The sequence below is a fragment of the Exophiala dermatitidis genome (genome assembly GCF_000230625.1).
Source record: "Exophiala dermatitidis NIH/UT8656 unplaced genomic scaffold supercont1.2, whole genome shotgun sequence".
Classification (NCBI taxonomy): domain Eukaryota; kingdom Fungi; phylum Ascomycota; class Eurotiomycetes; order Chaetothyriales; family Herpotrichiellaceae; genus Exophiala; species Exophiala dermatitidis.
In genome coordinates, this window is record NW_008751647.1 from 2,560,828 (window position 1) to 2,568,673 (window position 7,846).

Below are 7,846 nucleotides of genomic sequence, written 5' to 3' on the forward strand. Positions count from 1 at the left end.
AACTCTCGCGACTTTCTTAAATTTCTTTCGAAATAGATAATTAGCGAGCTATTTCTATAATTTTAGCTTAGAAGAAAGAGTATTTCTATATACTTATTAGAAATCTTTTTTAATAGTAAAGATAGCGACGAAGACTAAGTAGTACGCTAATAGACTATTATTAATACTATTATCTTCGAGTATAGCGATATATATCTATTTTCTTAGCTTCGAACGTTATCTTATAATAACTATATTTCTTTTATCGAATTCTACTAAGATATTAGTATATTAAGAGGCTTAGACTATCTTATCTTAATCTAGAAACGTCTAGTAAAGTAAGTCTTCTATAGTAGTCTTCTTAGATATATATATTTATAGTTCTTCTTTCTAAATTTCTTCTCTTCTTTCTTATTCTCTTATTAAGAGAAGACTAGTCTTCGCTAGAGGCTAGTTCTTTATAATAAATAAAGAAGAAGAATATAGCGATATCGATAGAGATACGGCGCTACTAGAGAAGCTCTCTCGTTCGGGCTCGCGTCTCTTCTAGAAGCTCTCTTAAGTAGGGACGTTCTAGCGCGCGGCTCGGGCGGCGGAGTTCTCTTAACTAGTAGCGCGGCGAGATCTCTCGATACTTTCTATTATAGATCGCGAGCCTTATAAGTCTACGATTACTTCTATAGTAGCTATTAGCTTTATAAATATTACTAGTTAAGAAGAAGAAAAAAAAGGTTTAAATATAGTATTAGAAGTAAGATATATATCTATAGAATTACGTATAATTAGCGCTTTACGTAATTTAGCTTTCTTAGTCTCTAATTAGCTAGAAATTAATATCGTTTAAGACTCTTAAGCTCCTAATTAGTCGGAAGTAGTTTCCGAATAATTCGGCGCTAAGCCGTTTTTAGAATTAATTAGAATTATACCTATTTTAGATATCGACTCGTATACTTCGATATCTAGCTAAATTAACTTAATCGATAGTAACTTATTATCTTTATATAGAAGTAGTAAAAACGTCTCGTTATCGTTAAAGATAATATCTTATATTCGTATAATCTAGTCTTTATTAGATTACTAGATTCGAAAGATATTTATTAAATCGTACTAGATAAGATACCTAATCTATACGTATTATTAAAGTTTATCTTTCTATAGAATATTATACTATAATACGTAGACTTTATAGCCGTATACGTATATATACGAGATATTAGGTTATTATCCGTATAGTATTTTGAATAGCGTTTTCTAGCTAAGCGTACGAGACGATAATCGATTTAGAATATATTCTATAGTTTTTACTATCTTAGACTATAGATTCTTTAGTAGATTTATATATAGATATATTATTTAAGCTATATTAATAAGTAATTAATCTACTTACTTCGTATAACTATTTTAAGTAAGAGTATATAATATACTTTATTTAGTTATTAGATCTCTATCTCGTACGTTATTATTATAGATCTTCGATAGTAATCTTTCTCTATCTATTCTAATAATTCTAATATTATAACTATATCTTATATAAATTATATTTATAAAGTCTTAAACTATTTAGAATAATTAATACTTTCGTAGATATATATAGACGAAATATATTCTTATATAGTAATCTCTAAAATAGCTAATCTATTCGTCTCTATTATAGATTATATTAAGAGATATTAAGTTATACGAGACTCTATTAAATAGTCTCGTTACTAATTCTTCTTATAATAAGTTTTAAGAGATAATCTAGATTACTTTTAATAATCGATAAGGCTCGTATTAAATAGAAGTAATCTTCTTAATCTTCGGGAGTCCGATTACTATATCTAGTAGATATTAGAGCGCTTTATATTCTATATACTCTATAACGGCGTATAGTCTATCTAGAGAGTCCTTATAGAGAGACTTACCCTCTTAAGCTATAATAGCGGTAGTAGCGAGAGTCTATCTTATCGGCGCTAATACTACGCTAGAAGCCGCCCGCGTATAGAGTATTACGAGAGAAGCTAACGGCCTTATAATAAAAGCTTCTTTAACTAATCTTGACGCCGCGGCGTTAGGAGTAGTCTTTAGGGTTATAGAAGAAGAAGAAGAAAGAATAGATATAGAGTCGAATATATATAGTTATTAAGACGCTAAGATAGGGTCGTCGAAGAGTACCTAGTAACCGTCTTTTCTCCGTACGTAGTATAAATACTCGTTATTTAGTATTAAGGCTTTATCTAATATATTCTAGTTAATATTCTTATTATATAAGCAAAAGAATAATACTAGGTTCGTTATAAACTCTAGAATAAGAGTAACGTTAAGTAGTATAAGTTTCTTAACTCTATTTTTAGTAGATATATATAGTTTAATACTTCTAAATACTTTAATAGAATATTAATTTATCTCTATAATAAGAATATCGATATCGGTCGCTTCTCTAGTTCTTATAAAGTTCTCTAGCTTATTATATAATAATAATAATAATTCAATTATAGTCTAATCTAGCTCCTATACAGGACTACGTAGACTCTTCCACCTTTTCTAGAGAAAAAACCCTTTACTGAGAAAACCCTCGTCTCGCCTTTATAAGACGCGTATATAGAGTATATAACTCGCCTTCGTTCCGCTCGTATCCTCGCTTAATTCTCCCTATCGATTATAAGAGGTCTCTCTCTCGTTACTACTCTCTACTATCTCGTAGAGCACGGTATAGTAGAGTCTCCTTCTCCTCTATCTCCTTCGTAAGCCGAAACTACTTAAGGACCCCTAAGGCGACTAGCTAGCGAGCCGTATACGCCGCGAGTACTAGGCGTAATAGAATCTCGTCTAGTCTCGCCGTCTTATACTATCGTAGTAGTTCGACCCTTTCGTACCTTAAGTAGTATAGTAGGACGTATTATACGATCTAAGTATACGTTCCGTATAAGTAGAGCGCGATCGTATCCGATACTCTAACCGCTATAAGTTACGATTCTAGGCCTATTACCTCGGTCCGTATTAGGAATAGGGCTATCGCTTACGCCTTCGAGAGACTCGCGTAGAGCTTACGCCTATTCTACTTCTACGGCGTTATCTACGTCGCTAAGGGGTATCTCTCTCTAGACTTATTTCGTACCGCTTCTTACCGCTCTCTCTACTACTTTAAGGACGCCTTATATACGTACGTCGCGTCCGACTCGGACGTTCTCGGCCTCTAATCGCCTCGATAGACCTATATACGTCTCGTATCGATCTCTCGCCGCGTACTAGCTACCGTCTTCTATCTCGCTAGAGCCGGCCTAGAGTCTCGCTCTCGTCTCGCCCTTAATATCGTCTTCTAGACTCGATTCGCTACTAATCGTATACTTCTCTCTATCGAATAGTATACGATTCGTAGTACGTACTTCCTATCTAGGTCGGCGACCGTAATATCTAGTAGAGGAGTATACGTTTTCTTCTTAAGCGCTACTCTTAGCGTTCTTTAATATATACTCGTTACCCTTCTTAGGTATTAGTTCTATATTCTCTTAAGCGGTATTAGTCTCGATAGCGAGAGCGTACTCTATATAAGGCGTATACTAACTTCCTATACTTCGTAGAGGAGTATAGACCGTACCGTAGAGGTATAGAGAAGTTTCGTATTTCTAGCGAAGAGTCTCTACGTTAACGTAGCTAGTCTTACTAAGGCCTCTAAGGCTACGAGCCTCTTACGAGCCGTATATATAATATACTCTTTCTATATAAGCTTCGAGTCGAGCTATATCCTAAGAATCTTAATTATCTTCTCTTTCGAAAGAATCTTCTTATTAACGATTCGTATACTCTTCCTCTACTAGTCGTCTACGGCGCGCTTTCTCGTAAAGTAGATTAGCTAGTACTTATCTAGAGTAAACTTCGCCTCGTACTAGTTAGTCTACTACTTATAGACCTTATATACTCTTATAAGTCTTACGTAGTTATTCTTCTTCGACGGTCTCTAGATAATAATATTTATATCGTTAATAAAGTCGAAGACTAGCGTATTATTCTCGTACGAGTCGAGTATGTCTAGTAGCCCTAAGATATAGAAGAGGAAGAGGATTAGCGAGAGTAGGGAGCCCTATAGGATCCTTATATTTATCTTAATCTAGTTACTCTCGTATCTAGCGTATACTATCCGCGTACGTCTTCCGCTTAGAAAGCTCTCGATAACCTTAACTAGCTAGAGGAAGATCTTCTTAGCCTTAAGAATATTAAGGAGCCGCCTATATAGAATATTATTAAATACGCCTTAGATATCTAGACTTAGTATAAAGACTACGCTTTCGGGCCGCGCCTTCTATATACGCTCTATATATACTATAACTAGACTAACGATCGAGAGTATCGAGCGATTTCTTTACGCCTTTATCTAGCTCTATAGAAGAAGATCGTATTTCTCGACTACGTTTATTAGACGATTCGCTAGCGCTTTCTTAGCTATCTTAGCGAGAGTATTCTCTAGAGTAATAGATCGATACGCTCTCGAAAGAGAGTAGTCCTTCTTACTATTCTTACGAAGGACGATAGTTATAGATTTCTTAAGATACGTCGGAATTTAGCCCTATTCGAAGAGTCTATTTATCGCCTACGCGACGTTAACTACTAGGATAGAGCTAAGTATCTTAAGTACTTCGTTCGAGATCGAGTCGAGATCTAGAGCCTTTTCCGTTAAAAGGACCGCGAGAAGAGCTCTAGTCTCTTCTTCCGTAATCTTCTAGAGAATTACGAGCTACGTACGAGTTATCTACTCTCTAGGCTCGCTTATTACGATCGGCGCTAATAAGAAGAACTTTTTCGCTAGGATCTAGTTCTTTTCGCTCTCGACGTCCGTAGTCGGGAGAAACTTAGTCCTTCGTAGCGTCGAGAGATATAGATCTTTATACGACTTATCTACGCTTCTTCTACTCTATCTTAAGATATTCTATAGATCTCGAGAGATATCTTCGAATAGCTTACTTACCGTACGCCTCTAGTTCGCCCTCGCGTTTCTCCGGATCTTCTACTTAAGCTAGTTCGCTAGATAGTATACTAGCTCTAGCTAGGCTTGATCTCTAGTTACGAGAAATCTATATTTCGTCTACCTAGAGTATATGAGTAGTTTAGTAGCTCTCGACGACTAGTCTAGCCTTACTCTCGATAACGAGTATACTCTTAGATAGATCTCTTCTAGCGCTTTCTTAACGTTCTACTAGATTTTCTCGAGAGTCTTAGTCGTCGTTTTCTTCCCTCGCTATACCGCGATAGAGAGCTTATCTATATTAAGTCTATATAGTACGAATCGCTTACTTTCTCGCGATATTAGGTTCTATTAAATATCGAACGTAATATAGATCGAGATATAGTCCTTCGTTAGGGTCTATAAAGGCTTAGTACTATAGAACTCGACTTATATACTAAGCGACTACTTAATAAATATAAGGTCGATTACTATCTTTTAGTCTTCTTTTCTTTATAATATATCTCTCTACTAGATTAGGAGTATTAATCTCTATACTCTTATTACCGTTAGTAGATATTCTATCTACTATTCGTACGCGACTTCTACGTCTTCTTACGCTAGGTAGTACGCGTTAAAGTCGCCTAGAACGATAGCCTCGTCGGTCGCTTTATTAAGAGCTTCTCGAATTCTTCTCTATTTAGCGATTCTAGACTAGTTCTTTCTAGAGTTATAGACGTTAATTATCGAGAGTTTTCTTTTCTCTATCTTAATATCGAGTAGTACTATATTCGGCTCGAATTACGTACGTCTCTAGTACGAAATAGGTACGTCTCGCCTTATTATAAAGTATACTTATATCGCCTAGGTAGCCTTATATACTAGCTAGTAGAACTTAGGATAGTAGATTAACTTTATAAAACGGTTAAAGACTAGTTTCTAAATCGTAAGTATCGTAGATCGCGTAAAGCTATCGAAGAGTACTTAAAACGTATAGCCGTTCGAGTTTCTATAGTTATACTAGATAATCTTAAATTTATTTATCGAAAATATCTATAGTATTTATCTTTTATATACTCGATTCTAGCGACGGCTAACGATCTTTCTACGACCCGCCTATAAAGAAGAGGCGTCCCTATTAGGAGCTATATACCGCTATCTCTATATAAGTTAGTCGTTCTACTCTCTTTTATACGATCGCTCTAGAGAAGGTCTCTCTCTATCTCTTATTCTCTACTATAGTCTATCTTTTCGTAGTCTAGCTATTCCGAAATACGACTCGAATACTTACCGTCTACGTAAGGGCTACGACTCGTCTTTACTAGACGTAGTTATAGTATCTTTAGTATATATCGTAGGCGCGTAGGTGCTATACCTTATATATCTTATCGTAGTTAGCGTACGAGACTCTCTTCTTAATATACTTCTTCGACTCGTAGGCTCTAGTATATCTACCGTACCTTATAGGCTTCGCGTATACCTTCTAGATATAACTCTATTACTAGTAATTAAAGTACTAAACCTCTTAGAACGCTCTCTCGAAGAGGCGGACTTTATAAAGACGCGTCTCTATTATAATATCGCCTTAGATTATACTTCGATATATTATCTAGCTCTATAGTCCGACGAGAAGAGACTCGTAAGTCTTTCCCTCGACGCGTATACGCTTTATCTACTTAGTCGAGTAAAGCTACTCGATCCTAGAGATCTAGAGTCTCGGCGCGACCGATCTCGAGTCGTCCGCGACTATAGTCGCGAGACCCGCGTTATCCGTCTACTTCTCGGCCGCGACTCGGGTACTTAGCGGGACGTCTAGAACCTCTACTAGATAGTTCTATTTATAGACTCGCATTATCTCTATTAGAGGTATCGCCTAGGCGCGGTTCTTTATCGCCTTCGTTAGGAGAGTTATATCTATATCGTCGCTTTTTAGTACGCGAATCGTAACCGCTATTAGAATCGTCTTTTTAATCTCTCTAAGAATCTCCTTACTTATCGTCTTCTTCGTATTAGATATAGCTATTCTTATCATATATCGCTCTAGGCGTACGAGTAGTACGAGAGTCGTATATTATACGGCTACGCCGCGCGTAGCGACGCCTATCTATAACGGTTTAGTCGCGTCTCGCGGCGACTACGCGATCTTCTCGATCGCCTTTTTAATCGAAGCGAGTCGTACCTCGATACTCTTCAATAGTAGTACGTCGCGAGTACTAGACGCGTTCTAGACGCGTTTTACGCGTTCGACTATCTTATTAAGTACCTAAAGCTATCTCGTTCCGATACTCTCTTTCTCGAGATCTTTTATAATCGTACGAAGATCGTCCGCTAGGCCGTATAGACCTTCTTCTATCTCGTTCCCCTTCTTAGCTCCTCGCTCTTTTTCCGCCTACGCGGCGCGTATTATTCTAGTATTCCCTAGGGCGTGCTAGGACGCCTCGAGGTCCCCCTAGCCTCGCTAGCTAGCGCCGCTCGCCGCGGTCTAGTCTGATGATTATCGTATACTCCTCGTATGCGTCTGCTTAGTATCTCGTGCTCGTATGGGTGTCTCTTTGCGCGTGCTCGAGCTCAGGCGCGCTAAATATATAGAGATCTCTAGCTTATTATATATATATATATATCGAATCCGGAGTTAAATATCTAGTAATTCTTTAACTTATAATCGATTATAGTAGTATATAAATACGCGATAAATACTCTAAGTATTAGTTCTCCTTATTATTATTAATTATTCTTACTCTTTCTCTTATTCTTATTAATAAGTCGTTTAATATACTTATATAAGATCTTATTATTATTTAACTTAATCTATACTTTATAATTAACTTTAGGGTTTAGAGTCTAGTTATTTAGTTATTTTAAAGAATTTAGATAATAGTACTCGTTATAGAAGTATTTATATCTATAAATATACTTAGATTTCTTCTATTACTTCTTTTCTTCTTTTAA